Source organism: Rhinolophus sinicus, linkage group LG10 (genome assembly GCF_036562045.2).
Source record: "Rhinolophus sinicus isolate RSC01 linkage group LG10, ASM3656204v1, whole genome shotgun sequence".
NCBI lineage: Eukaryota > Metazoa > Chordata > Mammalia > Chiroptera > Rhinolophidae > Rhinolophus > Rhinolophus sinicus.
In genome coordinates, this window is record NC_133759.1 from 96613698 (window position 1) to 96631401 (window position 17704).

Genomic DNA, 17704 nt, shown 5'->3' on the forward strand with positions numbered 1-17704 from the left:
TAGATACATTTAATTTACTAGGAGATCAGCAAATATAATCTCTGACGAGCACTTGGCCAATGTCCCAGAGCCCATTAAGAGTCAGGTCCCTAGCTTGAACTTAGGTCCTGTGACTCCAGGACTTGTGACCTTTTTTCTATAGCAAGACCACCTTTACAGCAGAGTACACTTAGCTCAGGGATGAGGCAAAGATTTCTCTGCATTTAGACATCGTGGGACATTGGGCATCTGATGTGTCTGTTGAATAATGTCATAATCCCGAGACATTGTGGTTTGGACATAACATAGTTCTTTATTTGTATACAAAAATACTAATATATATATATATATAATATATGTAATATATATAATCTATAATATAATAATATCTATATATAGGATTTTGTATACAAATATATAGTATTTTCATATACAAATAAAGATATATAGTATAATACATATATATATATATATATATATATATATATATATATATATAGTATATATATATTTGTAGTGTAATGCAGTGTGCAACCTTTAAAAAGAGAACATAACGGAATGGTTTTCCCTACCAGGAGAATCATTGTGCCCGTGTGTGGTTTAATTTAAGAGAGATCTGTTTGGGTTTCATCCTCTCAATTGCTCACAGAAATCAAGGTTTAGGAAAAAGGTATTTTAAACAATACCTTTAAAAATGGCCAGGTTTGAGTAAAGGTCACGTGGTTCCCAAGCATTTAAGAAGATGAAGCAAGAACCACTGAAAGCAAAAAGATTAAATTCCAAGTCAACAGGGGCTCCTTTAAAACCTTAAAGAGATGAGAGCAGTTTGTTGAGTATAAAACCTGTAGGAAAACCTGTCCAAATACATTCCCAAACCATTGTGATCTTTTATGAGCTACAGGAGAAGAAAGTGATACACAAAACGAGTTGCTGATTTTCAGTGCTTGTGACGGCGACTTTTAGAACTTGAATGTGGACTGAAAATGTACTTACTGGCACCAAAAATGGTTTCTCAGGAGGGCGTAGTAAAGAAGCAGTATTCGGTGTCCTCTTCTTGCCAGCTAAGGAGGAGGGAGATCACTGGTCAGCCACCTGCCCCTGCAGTGCTGACGGGGACAATGGACAGAGCACAGAACTGTAGAAAGTGCAAAGAGGTAGGCAGAGCTGCAGGAGGAAAGGTCTGAGGCCACCAAGGAGAAAGGAGCGGATGGCGCCCGGCTGAGAAGCTGTGAGGCAGGAGAACAGTGCAGTGCACAGGGCACCTGGGGGAGAAGGAGGTGTGGATGCCAGGAAGGATTTTTAGGAAGTTCAGTTTTGTTTTCTAGTTGTGGTATACTTCCCTTTTGTGCAACTTCAAGACACCCTTTTTCAAAGATTTTCTTACTCTTTGAGGCTTTTGGAGAATGATTAGTGTTGATTTCGAACATGACTTCACAGAGGACAGCCACAGAACAGGAGTTGGAAGACCTAGTTTTCTTTGGATTATGCTAGTTTTGTCCTAATCTTATATTTTCTAGGTGATTTTGACCTTTCCAACCAAACTGGTGGTGTTTTCACCAATCTTACAGATTTTAGTTATATTTCCTAAGTAAGTTAATTTCGTTGTTAGGGTGTTTCTCTAGTGGTGAGTCCTGTTGTGGTGTGTACAAGTCTCTCACTGAAAAGTGTTCCCTGGGCCCACAGCGAGACTGTGAGATATCCCTCACTCAGGAGCAGGCTTTCTGAGGTCCCAGTGCAGGCTGCTTTGAGCTGCGTGTCTGAACGCCGGCCTGCTTTCCCGAGCACAATTTTGCAAGTTTCTACATTGTTTTGCAAGTAATGTAGAAACCATGACGGTGCCCCAGAGCCACCCTGAGGCCAGCAGGTGTCAAAGTCATGGCCATTTGTGTTCCTTGGTGTTTCTAGGCAAGCTTTGATACTTATGTTAGAGTCCCTTGTTCATTTCCCATTTCGTCCCCTTTCAGGCTTTTCTGTGGCTGTGGGAAAGGGCATTTGAGTAGAGAGATATTTGGATTAGGATGAGAAAATAAGGGGCAGTAGTTTGCAGTAGTTTCCAGCAGACTCTGCCCAGCCAACCCTTCTCTTACTTTCATAAATCTTCCTCCTATAAAAAAATAAAAATAAAAATAAAAAGAAAGAAAATAAGGGGTTTCCCTGGCATAGTAGTCAAAGCCATAATGATAATGAGAGCTTACGCTCGAGCAAATCTATATGCATCCACACACGTAGATGGCTTCATTGGCTCTTTTAACAACCTTAGGATGTAGAAGAATCTGTTTTGCAGAGGCTGAAAGAAACGAAGCAATAAAAGCTATACAACTAGTAAGTGGCAAAGCTGACACTTGAACCCATATCTCTCGGCATAAGTTCTGAACCCTTATGCTACTGTGTCCCTCCTAAGTGTGCGTCGTGAGGTCTGGGTTCTAATCAAAGCTGGCTGCCCTTTTGCAAGTCACTTCCCCTGACCAGATGGCAGTTTTTTTCATGGAGCAAGTGAAACTTGGATCTAACCTCTAAAGTCCATTCCACTTGTATGAGTGTGTCATTCAAGTATTTACAGACGCGTCCTAGCATGCTGAGCTTATGATAGGAAGGGACGCAGTGGAATGGTGGGCAGTGGAATGGGTCATACTCTAATAGGAGAGAGAAATACAGGAGTAAATAAGATTATAATGCAACTGGCAGAGGTGATGTGCAACATAGTTAAGAACTTATTTCTCAACATAAACCAAAACATAAAATAATATAAAACTAATTTTTATAGTTCCTTTTAGTCTATATACCATATAGTTCTTAAAACTGTGTGGCAAATGACATAAGTTGTAGTGCACTTTTCTAGGCTGAGTTCGCGGACTTAATTGTCAGACCTTGTATGTCCCCTGCAACTAGAGGCACTTTTATTTCTTCCTTTTCTTTTTTCTTTTTTAAGATTTTTATTAAAATATATTTAACATAAAATATTATATTACTTTCAGGTGTACGCCAGTTATTCAACATTTATATACCTAAAGAAGTGACCACAAAGCAAAGTCCAGCAACCATGTGACATGCTATCACAGTACTATTGACTATATCCCCTATGCTGTATATTCTATCCCCATGACTTATTTGTTCTATGCCTGGAAATTTGAACCTCTTATCCTTTTTCCCCCTTTTTAAATTTTTAAAAAATATATTGGGGTGACAATTGTTAGTAAAATTACATAGATTTCAGGTGTACAATTCTGTATTACATCATCTATAAATCCCGTTGTGTGTTCACCACCCAGAGTCAGTTCTCCTTCCATCACCATATATTTGATCCCCCTTACCCTCATCTCCCTAATTTGTCAATTACAGTTGACATTCAACATTTTATATTACTTTCAGGTGTACAGCATAGTGTCTTCCTTTTCTTTTTGAATGCCTTTCATTTCTATTTCTTGCGTAATTGTTCCGGCTGGGATTTCCAGTACTACGTTGAAAATGAGTGGTGAGAGAAGGTATTCTTTTCTTCTCCCTGATCTTAGAGGAAAAGCTTTCAGCTTTTTACCCTTGAGTAGGACGTTAGTTGTGGGCCCGTCATACATGGCCTTTATTATGTGGAAGCACATTCCTTCCATGTCCTGTTTGTTGAGAGTTTTTATCATAAAAGGATGTTGAATTTAGTCAAATACTTTTTCTGCGTTACTGAGAATAATCGTGTGATTTTTAGTCTTCATTGTGTTAATGTGGTGTATCACATTGATTTCGCGTGTGTTGAGCCGTCCTTGCTCCTTGCTTCCCTGGAACAAATCCTACTTGATTATAGTGTCTGATCCTTTTAATGCATTATTGAGTTTGGTTTGCAAATATTCTGTTGAGGATTCTTACATCTATGTTCATCGGGGATGTGAGCCTATAATTTTCTTTTCATGTAGTTTTCTTGTCTGGTTTTGGTATCAGGGTAATGCTGGCCTCGTAAAAGGAGTTTGGAAGTGTTCTCTCTTCTAAGTTTTAGATTTTTGTCAATGTGCCTTTTCAGTGCAGCTGCCACGGGCTGAATGATGCCTGTCTGAGCCATAATTTAATACGAGGTACAGCACCAAAACCTTTCAATGACTTCCCAATAAATGGGTAGTAATTAGAGCCCAGAGCCCTGTACTTTATTCTAAGAGGCGGGCCATCAGGAGAGCTGCCCACGAATTTGGGATTGGTACATAGCTGGATACCAACTGTTCCCATATGGCCTTGATCCTGAAGGCTGAGACAGAGGCACAGGCTGACAATATTGCTTGCCCTGATGCCCTCACCAATGCTGGGTCACGCCAGGGTAGCTGGCAGAGCTGAACAACCTCGCTACCACCGCCGTGGCTCACCACATAGCTGCAAGAGGCTGCCCACATCCACGCAGGCACTGCTCCCAGGCCCCATTACTTTCCCCCATGGCTATAGCTGGGCAAGATTGCTAGGTGACTTATAGTCTCAATAAGTAGAGAATTCTTCTTTACCAGCCACACTGGAAGTGTTTCAGTCTTTTAACAATTAACATGATATTGTAGATTAAATTATGGCTCTCAGATCTTCTTCACTCCATCTCTCTGCAATGGGACCCTGCAGTGCACCAGGTGAGAGGGGTATTTTTCCCCATTCCACTGATGTTTGGCTTGGCCATGTGACTAGCTTTGGCTAATGGAACGTGGGCAGAATTAACAGTTTGCCAGGTCTTTCTGAGAAGTGCGTGCTCCAGATTCCCATTGCTCTCGTCAGCCTGAGCCTAGAGTGAGACAGATGGATTAGATGGAAACTGACCTGAAGCTGGCGCCAAACGTAGCTGGCCTGACACCTGAAACAAACTGCAGTCCTGTGAGTGAGAAAATAAATGCTTGCTATTCCAAACTGAGTTTTGGAATGTGTTGCTATGCAGAAATATGGCAGCAATAGCTGTCTGCTACACAGGGCCAGCTAGGTGCATACCACTGTAAGTAAGCCCTGAGAAGACATAATGAAAGCTTTCTTGTTGTGATTTTGATTGCTTGAGAAAGTGTCAGGGAGGAGGTGGAGATGGAAGAGGCAAGAGCAAAGATTCAGGGGCAGAGATAGTCAAAGGCTACAAAGGGACCATGATGGAGACCAGCTTGTTTGGAGGAAAAAATAAAGCGCCCAACGAGAGGCTGCCAGGATTTTTGACGTGTACTTTCTTTTTAACCACGGCTTGCAAATTCTCTCTTGTGAATACCCTTTCATGTCACTGGTGGGATGTCCACTGGTCTAGCTGAGAACAATGTGGCAAAATACATCAAAGCATTAAATGTGCACATCATTTTCCTTTGACTCAGCTATTCCTCTTTAAGAACGTATCCCAAGGAATAAATGAGCAGGTGAGAAAGATGGTACAAAATTTTTTCCCTTATTTTATAATTTTGAAAAACTAGATATCTACCGTGTTTCCCCGAAAATAAAACCTAGCTAGATCATCAGCTCTAATGCGTCCTTTGGAGCAAAAATTAATATAAGACCTGGTCTTACTTTAATATAGTATAAGACCCGGTATAATATAATATAATATAATATAATATAATATAATATAATATAATATAATATAATATAATACTGGGTCTTATATTAATTTTTGCTCCAAAAGATGCATTAGAGCTGATGGTCCGGCTAGATCTTATTTTCGGGGAAACGTGGTAACAATAGAGAATATTGAATAGCCTGATTGTCCAATAATAGAGAATTTCTTAAACCAATTGATACATGTATTCAATGAGATGCCATACAGACTTGAAAATTAAATTGTAAAAGAATATTTGTGCAGGCCTACTTATATATAATTTTTAAAAATAAATACAGTATTTTCTCTTCCTTATGATTTTCTTAATAACATTTTCTTTTCTCTAGCTTGTTTTATTATAAGAATACAGTATATAATACATATGCAAGCTATATGTTAAGAATATAGTATATAACACACGTACAAAATATGTGTTAATAGACTGTTTATGTTATTGGTAAGGCTTCCAGTCAACAGTAAGCTGTTAGTACTTAAGTTTTTGGGCAGTCAAAAGTTATACATGGGTTTTTGACTGAACACAGGGTTGGTGCCCCCAACCCCTGAGTTGTTCAAGGGTCAACTGCACTTACATTATATGTCAATATAGGTGCAGTCTTCACTGTGTGTGTTTATGTGATTTTGATTACAAAATACTGCCCCACACACATCGTTGGAGACAACTCCATTCATTAGGATCTCTTTTGGGGAGCAGTCAGCAAAGAAACCGCAATAGAAATGAGAGGTTTAATGAAAGGAATCAGTTATTGTTTCAGTTATCTGCTGTGGGCTAACACAACACCCTAAAACTAGTAGCTTACAAAAACAGCTGTTTTCGTGCTCAGCGCTGTCCTGGTCAACTGAATTCTCCTTCTGGTCTTGACTGGGCTTCCTTGTACGTGTGTGGTGGGTGTTGGGGCAGCAAAGAGGCTCTGATTTTGGCTGCTTTTTGGCTGGGGCTCTTGGCTCACCTCCATGAGGTCTGCACACTGCAGTGGGCTTGCTTAGGCTCATTCACATAGAAGCTCTGCGGGCTTCCACAAGGAAGCATGCAAGGTCTTCATGTTTAGAATCAGAGCTGAGACAATATTGCTTAGGCTACAACTTATTGGCCAAAGCAAATCATCAGGCCAGCCCCTACTCAAGAGGTGGAGAGATAAAGCTCCACCTTTTGATGGGAGGGGCTTGGTAATCGCAACGGGGAACAGATAGTCAGAAGGGATGAATTGGCACCATTTTGCCAACAGTCTTTCATAGTAATGATGATGTTTGGAGGCCTGGAGGAGTAAAAGGAAGGAGGGGTGTGCTAACGACTAACCTGGAGCTTGGAGGCCGCTTGAGGAAGCTGCTGGTCTGGAGTCCACATGGGCAGAGCTGGGAACTCTGAGGGAGGTGTGCCGTGCTGCTGCTGGAATTGCTGCAGAGGCACCCCCTCTGCTCATGCTGGAACCAGAGGACTTCTCCGTTCTGACTGTCAGTGTTTCACTTGGGCTGGACCTAACCAAAAGCCCCTGGTGAGAAAATCTGGGAAATTCCACCTGCAGGCTTCTAGGGCTGGCAGTATAGAGCCGGGAATGGAAGGGAGAGTGTGGGGCTGTGAGCAGACAGGAAAACAACATCCACACGCCTGTGGAATTCTTCCACATGGGAGTTTTGAGACCTGTTGTTCTATTATGATACGCTGTGATCCTAGGGCAGCAGTGACATACAAGCCCCACTGCAAAGACGAACACTGGCTGAGTCAACTGTTAATTGGTGAAGAATTCCCGGGGAATTACTCTTGCTGATTTTGAACTGTACCGTGGCTGAAGACAGGGGTGTGGACAAGATAATTAGTTTGAATGGGCAAGAAAGTTAGATTTCGGTTCCATTCATCAAAGAAAATTATCGTTCTGCCTAAGCAATAGGTATAAAAATCTCGATGTTTCCCATTTGATTTGTTGCGTAGCTGTCAGCCCAGAGAGTGTTTGCACGCAGGTGTACGTACGTGAGTGGGGCATAGAGAGGCAGGCAATCAGGATGAAAAAGTGCAGGAATATTAATCAAATGGAGATGATTAGGCAAAAAGTCAGTCTGTTAAAGGTCTGTAAGGAGCTACAAGTCTGGATTCTTTAATGAGAAGATGGAATTTACAGGCCTAGAGAAATCTAGTAGCTTCCACTTTAAAAGTCAGACAGTAACTTAGTGACACAGCTGTGGGGACATCCAAAGGATAGGACAAGGGGCAGGAAAGCAGAAGATTGGGTGACGAAGAGTCCAAGGGTGACTCTTCTACTGGGAGGTTTATAAAAATCCCACGCTGAATGCCTCAGAAGCTTAATTATGGATCCTGACGACATTTAAATATACAATGGACTAATCTGGCACAAATGTGTTTTACATTTGCATTACTTTCCTCTAAGAACTATTCAATAGTGATTATTTATACCAGGCTTAATCAGTGTTTGAAATTGGCCTGCAAATGTGAGAAAAACATAACTACATAACCTTAGCTCTTTAAGGCGTTCTAGAGGTCATGTATTCCTTTCCCTTCACTAGCAGATAGTAGTAACACTGGGGCCCAGAAAGCCCCAGGGGCTGGTCTGATGTCACACAGATGATGAAAGACTACATCAGTCACACGGGTTTCTACGCCATTTACTGTAATTTGTATTTTGCATTGTGACAGAGGCCAGGCCTGTCAAAATTAAACAGTGTTTTCTAGATCCATCAGAATCATCCATGGGTACTTTTTCAAAATAGATCTGCCCAGAGCCCAGCCCAGAACTTCAGAAGAAGAGTTCTGGGGTAGCAGAACAAAGCTTTAGGAATATGTATTTTCAGAAAACTTACTTATGTGTTGCTTACGTCCTGCCCCTTTTCCCTTGCCAAACCCCGTGTAAGAATGTGCTTTTAGGCATTGATTGGCAGAAGAGAGAATTCTTTCCAGACGTCCCCGCATTTCCAGTTAGGGAAGGTTTTTACCTGGAGTCTCTTGAGCTCCTGACTGAGTGACTTCCTGAGGGGCTCACGTGCTATACACCCTCATTAGAGCTTTCTATGGGCCCATCCTTTGTACTGACAGCATCAACAACGAGGCTGCAGCATCAGCCATCGTCAGGTAGGCTCCTCCATGTACCTGTAGTCCAGAAAATTGTAGGATGATGGACAGTTCAGCTCACCTCAAGTATTGACCCGTTGGCACCAGGCTGTTGGCGTGTTTACCCAATGGTGAGTGTAAGTTATAATCGGGGTGGGCAGGCAGGTTTAGGGTTAAATGAGTCTCTTGTGACCAGCTTAGTATCAGCAGGTCCTAAAATGGTGCCTGGCACATGGTAGGTGCTCAGCAAATATTTTTTGATTGACTGAACGAAAAGGAGCCGCTTATTTCGTGCCTGCTTGAATAGCTGTACTTACTATACCCTGAGTCACTAAGTGCCCCTGTCCAGAAGTGTGGTTGGATCTGAGTGTAGTTGGGATTCATCCAGGGAAGCTCCACAGGGCCTAATGTATGATGATAAATCATAACCCTCCTGGGTGCTCAGAATGAATTTCACACCTCATCTGTTATCATGCGCAGAATGTGTGAGAAAGTCCCCTCACCGTGGTAATACATCAGCTCACAAAAATAAAAATGCCTGAAGATCAGAAAAGGGAACACTGTTACAGTCCATGGTACTTAATCAGCTACCCAGACATTGATGGATTTCAGGGGATATTTACATTTGAATCATCGCATCTAGAATGTTGCAAACAGAACCTAGAAGTATGAGCAGCATGGAAGCAATTTAAAAAAATCATTTCTCATTATCTGTAGTCAGAAACTAGGTCCCCCTTTGTAGAAATATTCTCTAAGTAGGAAACAAAGAAACAAACAAAAACAAACCAAACCAAAAAAAATAAAAAAAAAAAAAATACCCCAAACCTCAGGATAGAGGTCTAGTTAGAGAAATGAGAGGCCAGGCCACCAGAGTCCTCACTGTGTCATGACAGACGTCACTCACCTGTCACAGTGTATTTTCCTGCTGTGACTGACATAGGCTCATTGCTCCTCAATGCAAGGCTCTAAGATCTGAGTTGACATGCTGGACTGAAACTCACTGACCATCACTGATCTGGAGTTTGTCATTGACTATTATTTTTCTGGAAAGCTAGTATTAGTAGGTAATAAGAGGATGAGGGAAAAGCAAATGAAATTCCATAGGTTTGGAAAGCGTCTTGAGTTAGTCAGTGGGCTCCGTCTCTAGCTTCTGGGCAGGATAAGATTCAAAGGCATGAACTAAAGATGATTTCCTCAGTGGCAGTGTTTCCCCAGCTGAGATTTTGGGGCCATATGCATCAGAATCACCTTGGTGATAATGTAGGTGCTGGTGTCTCACTCCAGACTTATTGGGTCAGGACCTCTGGGTTTGAAGCCAAGGACACGCATGGGACAAAGATCCCATGTGTCTTAGTCACTCTAAAGTCGGAGAACACCTGCCCTCTGGAGACCTGGGTTCTAGTCTCAGCTGGGCCAGTCACTTGCTGTGTGAACGTGGGCACATCCCTTACCTGAGCCTTTGTTTCCTTACCTATAGGAGGAACAGTAACATCTGTGCTATCTACCTTCTGAGGCTCATTTGAGATAAAAGACACTTGAGAATGCTTTGAAAAGAAATGCGCTATAAACATGGAGTATATTGTCCACCTGCTAAACTTGGTGGGGGGTTAGGGAATTGGGGTGGGTTTTCAAAAGGTGCTTCTAACTTTATCAGGAGTCAGTGATCTGGAAAACACCCATAATGACACAGGAGAAAAAGACACAGCCTTTTCTGTGTTGGGTTCCATTAGGTACACCTGTTACCTCTTCTCAAACCTTTAAGGCCTGGGAGTGTCTATAGGAGCCTCTGTTGCCAGACTTGGGGTTCACAGTAGCTGGCTGTAGTTTCCCTATTGCCTTCCTATACCTTTGTAAAATAGTCCTTTTATCAAATGCCTCTCAAATTATTCCAATTTGAATGTGCTTCCTGCTGGGACCTTGGCCAATACAACACATGACATGGTAACTTGTAAGATGATATACGAGTATTATAAAAACAGAATGAATGATACTCAGTAAGGGTCTTGGGAGCCCTCAGGACAGAAAAATTTCTGCAGAAGGCTTCAGAGGAGGTGTGACCCAGGCTGGTCTCTTAAAGATGGGTGATATGCCCATAAGTAGCCGACAGTCTTCCAAACTAGGGAGTGGTGTACATAAAAGCACAGACGTAGGACGTCTATATGACGTTTTGGGCAAGTGTAAGTCATTGAATGTGGCTGACATAATGTTGGGTTTGAGAACCGCTGCTGTAGGCTGTAGGGTGCTATTGAAGCGTTCTAAGAAGGTCCATGATTTGGAGATAACTTAAGAATGAGCCTGAACCATCCAGAATTTGGCGGTTAGGAAGAGGGCTTCAGCTTGGAGGCATTAAAGTTAAAAATCCAGCTTTGCCTCGTACTAGCTGTGTGTCCAGTAGTAAGTAATTTGCTATCCCTGAGCCTTAGTTTCCTCTGTAAAAGGAACGGTGATGCCTTGTACAGATGTCATAAAGATTAAGAGAAGAGCAATGTGGGGAGCGTTGGTACCACGCCTCGCACACTGGAAACGCTCAAGTAATGGTAGGCACGGCTGTGGTCACTGTTATCCTTCTCAACCCCAAGCACTTGGGAGTGCTCGATAGCTGTGGATGTTACAAAGGGATGTGCAGTGGCCTGTGCTCTGACAGCTGGAGGATGCGTTGTCGTGGTGACTTAGCATTGTTTTCCAATGCACCTGTCCTTGGAAGTCTTCTGGAGAAGTTGCTGAGCATGCTCTAAGCGAGCTACATTCCCTGCAGCCATCTCTAAGGACCCAGGGTCAGTGGCTTCTCATGTAGGGGGTCAGTGCCGAACTCACAAGCACATTCTTAAAATGCAAGAGACAAGGTGGAGTTTTCTCAGAGAATGCCACAAACAAAAAAAATATGTTGTGTGTACAGACACTGGTATTTCTTGGTGCTGATTGGCTGGTGGTTTCATCTGGGAGTGGGGTCTTTTTAGTTATTTTTAAAGTGAGTGATTCTCAACCAAGAGGTCCTGGTAGGACACAGACAAGTAACGTGGATTTGGCAGCCTCTTTTCTCTCTTAATGCCCCTTTGAAGTAGGACTACAAAGGTTTTTTTTTTTTAAACTTTTTATTTATTTTAAGTGTGTTTTTCCAGGACCCATCAGCTCCCAGTCAAGTAGTTGTTTCAATCTAGTTGTGGAGGGCGCAGCTCACAGTGGCCCATGTGGGGATCAAACCAGCAACCTTGTTGTTAAGAGCGCTGTGCTCTAACCAACTGAGCCATCTGGCTGCCCCAGGACTTGGAAGTTTGATCACTCTGTCAAGTAGATACAACTCCAAGGAGTGACCGCAAGAAGTGGTCTTTAACTGAAGATTGTGCAGGGTGATTAGAAGAAAGGCCTACCTTACACAGGTACTACAGGGCAAAATCTCATACAAAGTCCCTTTAGCTGTCTTGTCCTTCTCCTTAGAATAGTTCTTCCTTGCAAGCCACTTTTTGCATCCTTTTTTTAAAAAAATCACAAATCTCCAATATTAAAAAAGACTCCATGTCTCCCTCTGAGCCATTTCACCCTCGCCCTGTGCTTGCACACCTCCACTTAGCAGAACCCACCGTAACAAACACCACTGATTCCACTGAACTCTCATTTTGAACATGAGGGGTCGAGTCCCAAGGAGATGCAGTGGATTAGTCCAGGATTGGAATCAAGGCCTCCTTTCACTTTACCTCTTTCTCTAGATCCACAAACAGTGACGCCTGACGGGTGGTTGTAGAGGCTCTAAAGCCAGTGACCACACAATGGCTGCCTCCTGTTGGCCTGACCACACCCTTTTCCAAAGCCTCACAACCCTCCACCCCATCCATAGTCTTGTATGAAAAATCATAAACAATAATTCCTCCCGAAATGGCCTCCTTCCTGCCCAGTATGTGTGTCCTGCTGGCTTGTTAATTTCAGTTTGGGAGTCAGAGACCTCGTGACAACCGCTATCGTGCAGCGCTCCTTTGCTGTTCAATACATGCTAATAAACCATAATCTGCAAGCCTAATAATCGCTGCTGCTCAAACCAAAATGCAAGGGCAAAGATTACTTTGGTCTGCATAGGATTTGAAAAGGCTGAAAGAACAGGCTTTGAGTGCGCAGTGGAAATGCCAGTTGAATATTAATTACAGTGGCACTGCTGCGTGCTTCGGAAGGTGCAATGGTTCAGCAGTGAGAGCTGGAGAGGGACGATCAAATAGAGACAAGACGCGTCTGCCTGTGGAATCCAAGAGTATGGCTTCAAACAGAGCCCAGGGAGCCTCGGGCTGTTTTCTGTAGCAATCCTGGTATTCGGAGAGGTCTTCCTGGTCTTCTAATTTGCTCTTTTTATTTACTTCTCAGAATCACCAGAATGACTCAGCCAGGAGCTGTCTTAGGGGCAGGTTTTAATTAGTGGCTTGGGGATTCAGAAAGTGGCAGAGAAGTAGGTAGGGGGGGTCCCATAACCTCTTTGCCTCACTGGTTATTTCCTACATTCCAGGAATGGAAAGTGCATGTCTACCGTGATCCAGACACATAATTACAATCAGTCTCTTTACGCAGTAGGTATCTACACACAAACTCATGGAGCGTTTAATTGCATGGAGGGCGGGGTGGGCAGGGATCGGGGTTTGTGTATGGACTCACTGAGCCATAGGCAAGAAATCATTTCCATGTATCTCAACCCCTGGCAAACTCTCTGTGTACAGAATAATTTCCTACAGATCTAACTGCCCGGTAGAGCGTGTGACTAATTGTTTCTTTCCACTTAAAATGGAAGCCTCATGGTAGGCTGTATGTTTTGGTGCAATTATGTCGGCTCAGACCAGGGCTGAGGCCATTTGAGCCACCTGAGGAGTGTGCTAATTGTCTTGAAGTATGCTGCCTGGCGTGTGCCTCATTGCTGTAGTGGTTTTAATGGAACTTCTAATTAAAAATAAGAAGAGAAGCAGGGCTAGGGGCATTCCTCCCACATCAGGGGTTCAGGCAGGGCCCTTTTGAGCATGGCAGTGTGAGCATGCCCACATGGGAGCCAGCTGGGGCAGAAATGAATGTGCTTCTGGTATGGTTTGCCTACTAGGCCCAGCATAGACTGTGGGAGCTGTAATTAGAGCTGGGCCAATGTCAACATGCCCTCCACAGAGCCAGTCTTTCTCCCAAGCTCTGTGTCAGTGTTTGGAGATTGTGCCTGTGGAGAAGCTGGGAGGAAAGGAGGCTGGAAAGATTAAGTAGCTGAAGGTACCGCCTGAGACTGTGAGGGAGTTTGTGAGATAGGACTCTTCTGGGAAAAATCACATGTCCTGCTATTTCCCAAAGACTAGGCTGCGCTGGTTGTTGATTCCAGTGGGCTGGGAATCTGATCTGGGTTTGGAATACTGGTCTACAGTGCATCTTTGGGTAAGTGACTTAACTTTTCTGAGCCTCAGTTTGCTTACCTGTAAATTGGGAATAAAAACACGATTGAAATTTTGATAGCATTTTTGGTGGCATCATGGATGTAGAACTCAGGAATATCTATCCCATGCGGACAATCACTTCTCCCCTCTGTGGGCCTTCACTTCTCCATTCTGCTTCTCCTCTCTCCCCAGACTAGTACCACGAGAAACCTCAGCAGAATGGGAACAAAAATAATTTATTTATGACTGAGTCCAGGGGCCCAAAGTATTAACAGATGAGAGAAAAGTGAACAAAAGAGAGGGTTGGTTTCCCCATGAGGTGAGTCTCAGCCTGCTTGTGCTGGCCGACTGCAGGGGAAAAGGAAATCCAAGGCAGAGAAGAGCCCAGACCGTATTTGAAACCCTTTTAAGACAGGCCCTCAAGAACTGATGATTTTCCTGGCACTTTGATTACTGGATCATCATCTGGTCTTTGCCTGTGGGGAAGGGAAGAGAGGAGGCTGAGACCGAGACTTTCTGGCATGGGGAGAGGCAGAGGAAAGGTCCGTCCCTACCTCTGCCTCGTGGCTTTGTGGTCAGGACTAGGCGAGATAACATTCTTATGGGCCAGTCCACTACTGTCTTTGGCTGAGGCTTGGTTCTAGCCCTAGGATGACCTAAAGTTGAATCATTTATGACCGGTGACTTCAGGCTCTGACATTCTACAAGGAGTAATTAAAAAAGAAAAAAAAAAAAAGAAAAAAGAAACGGAAGAAAAAGACATGAGTGACTAGCAGTGAGTTTACATTGAGTTCCGTAAGTGGCAGGCAAAGACCTTTGGGAGTTCAGTGACTAGAGGTAAGGAAGAAGGGGTCTTTCGAGGTCTGAATTTGAAATTTGGGCTTTCAGCAGGCATTCTAGGTAGAGGAAATGGCACAACTGAAGGCACAGAGGTTGGAAAGTATAACATGTGTTCAGAATGTAAGCAGTTAGGTTCCTTTAAGCATGGGCTCTGAGCCTGGCAAGGTAGGTCAGGGTCAGGTGATGGGGGTCCAGTAAGCCCCTGGCTCAGGAGTAGGGGCATAAACAGAGCGCATGGCTCTTGCTTATTTCCTTTGAGAGTTACCTTAACATCCGTCAGATTCCTCCCCTACCGCCTGCTTACTCTTCCTATCCCGCACCAAACTGGGCTTGTGATTTGCTAATGCTTAACCAATCAGCAAGTTTTTAGTTTCCTTACTTGTGGCTTTAATTTCCTTTTCAAGAGCTGCTCAGCCTGGTTTCTAACAGCTAGATTTACTCCAAAAGATTTCTTATTGAAAGTTTGAGTGAAAACTTCAAGAGCAGCTAGATGCGAATGGAGTATGTGTTTTTACAGATGGGAATCATGAAGTAAGAAACGTTTAGAGGCCTCGGAAGTCTCTAGACCAACATGTTACAGATGGAGAAGAAGGTGAGAGGAAGAAAAGTCTCACGATAAGAAGCTGACAGATTTGGGAGCCCAGATCTCCTCACTCTAAACTTCGCCAGGGCTCTTCACTACGTTGTAGAAGGGAGTATAAACTAGTGGTTGACATTTTGGGCCCTGAAGTTGGGCAATTTGGGGTTGAATCTTGGCTTTCCGCCATATACTTGCCTCTTGACTTTGGGAAAGGTATCAAGGCTCAGTTTATCCATCTATAAAATGGAACAAGGAAGCCAAATAGAAAAATACGTTAGTATTTGCAGGGAACAAAAAAGGAGTGTATTCCCTATTTGTCCTACTGTACAAGAGCCACCTGATGTGTAGACAGTCACTTCCAATAGGTGAAGCAAAGGTCTTCTAAAGAAAGGGTCTTCTGGCCAAAGGTGTCTGTCTCCCCATTCTGGCCTGCCACCCTGCCTGAAGAAATCTCATGCCTGCTTCCTTGGGACGAAGTACCCCAAGCTGCCGTTAAAATAGGTGAGTTACTGTGATGGGATCTCAGATTAGGTCATGATGTTCATTAAGACCTGAATGACATCCTCTGATCATCCTGAACCAATTGACTGATGGTGAGGCCCGGAGGCTGATGTGACGTCCTGCTTGGAAGGCACCAACGGGCCTATTTAGTAAAACCAGCTACTGAGGGTACCCCAGAGGCTTCACTTTCAATATAGAACAGGCCTTCTAAATCACTCGCGTTCGGTCACCTGGGGCAGGCTCATGGGACAAGTGAGAGTAGCAGAGGTGACTCCCAATGTGCAAGTTTATGCCCCTCTGGGTCTTGCAACCCCTCTCTGCTTCCTTTGCTCCTTAAAAAGAGGATGGTTTGACTAGAAGTCTAGCAAATGTTAAGCTGCCTGGGGTTCATTTTTTTCCTTTTTAATTAAAAAAAATTTTTCAATTATAGTTGACATATATATTAGTTTCAAGTGTGCAACATAGTGGTTAGACATTTATATAACTTATGAAGTGATCACCCTGATATGTCTAGTACCCATCTGACACTGTACATAGTTATTACAATATTATTGGCTATATTTCCTATGTTGTACTTTGTATCCCCGTGACTGTTTTTATATCTGGCGATTTATACATCTTAATCCCTTCCCCCTTTCACCCATCCCTTCAGCCCCCTCCCATCTGGCAACCATCAATTTGTTCTCTGCATCTGTGAGTTTGTTTTTGATTTTTATTTTGATATTTTTGATTTTTAGATTCCACATAAAAGTGAAATCATATGATATTTTTGTCTTTCTCTGTCTGACTTATTTCACTTAGCATAATACCCTCTAGATCCAGCTATGTTCTCACTAATGGCAAGATTTCATTCTTTTTAATGGCTGAGTAGTATTCCGTTGTATATCCTCATATGTACCAAATCTTCTTCATCCGTTCATCTATCAATAGACATTTAAGTTGCTTCCATAGCTTGGTGATTCTAAATAATGCTGCCATGGACATAGGGGTGCATGTATCTTTTCAAATTAGTGTTTTGGATTTCTTGAAATAAATACCCAGAAGTGGAATTACTGGGTCCTATAGTAGTTTTATTTTTAATTTTTTTTGAGGCAACTTCATCCTGGTTTCCATAGTGGCTGCACCAATTTGCAATCACACCAACAATGCACGAGGGTTTCCTTTTTTCCACATCCTCATCAACACTTGTTGATTTACTGATGATAGCCATTCTGACAGATGTGAGGTGACATCTCAATATGGTTTTAATTTGCATTTCCCTGATGGTTAGTAATATTGAACATCATTTCATGTCTTTGGCCATTTGCATGTTCTCTTTGGAGAAATGTCTATTCAAGTCCTCTCTGCTCATGTTTCAGTCCAGTTGTTTGTTTTGCTTTTTTTTTTTTTGGTGTTAAGTTTTATGAATTCTTTTGAATATTAACCCCTATTGGATGTGTCATTGGCAAATACCTTTTCCCATTCAGTAGGTTGTCTTTTCATTTTGTTGATGGTTTCCTTCACTGTGCAAAAACTCTTTAATTTGATATAGTCCCACTTGTTTATTTTTTCTTCTATTTCCCTTGCTCGAGGAGACATATCCAAAAAATATTGCTAAGAGCTATGTCAAAGAGTTTACTGCCTATATTTTCTTCTAGGAGTTTTATGGTTTTAGGTTTTACATTTAGGTAATTACATCTTTAATCCATTTTGAATTCATTCTTGTATATGACATAAGAAAGTGATCCGGTTTCATTCTTTTGCATGAGTCTTTCCAGTTTTCCCAGCACATTTATTGAAAAGACTGTTTTTACTCCATTGTGTATTCTTGCTTCCTTTGTCATATATTAATT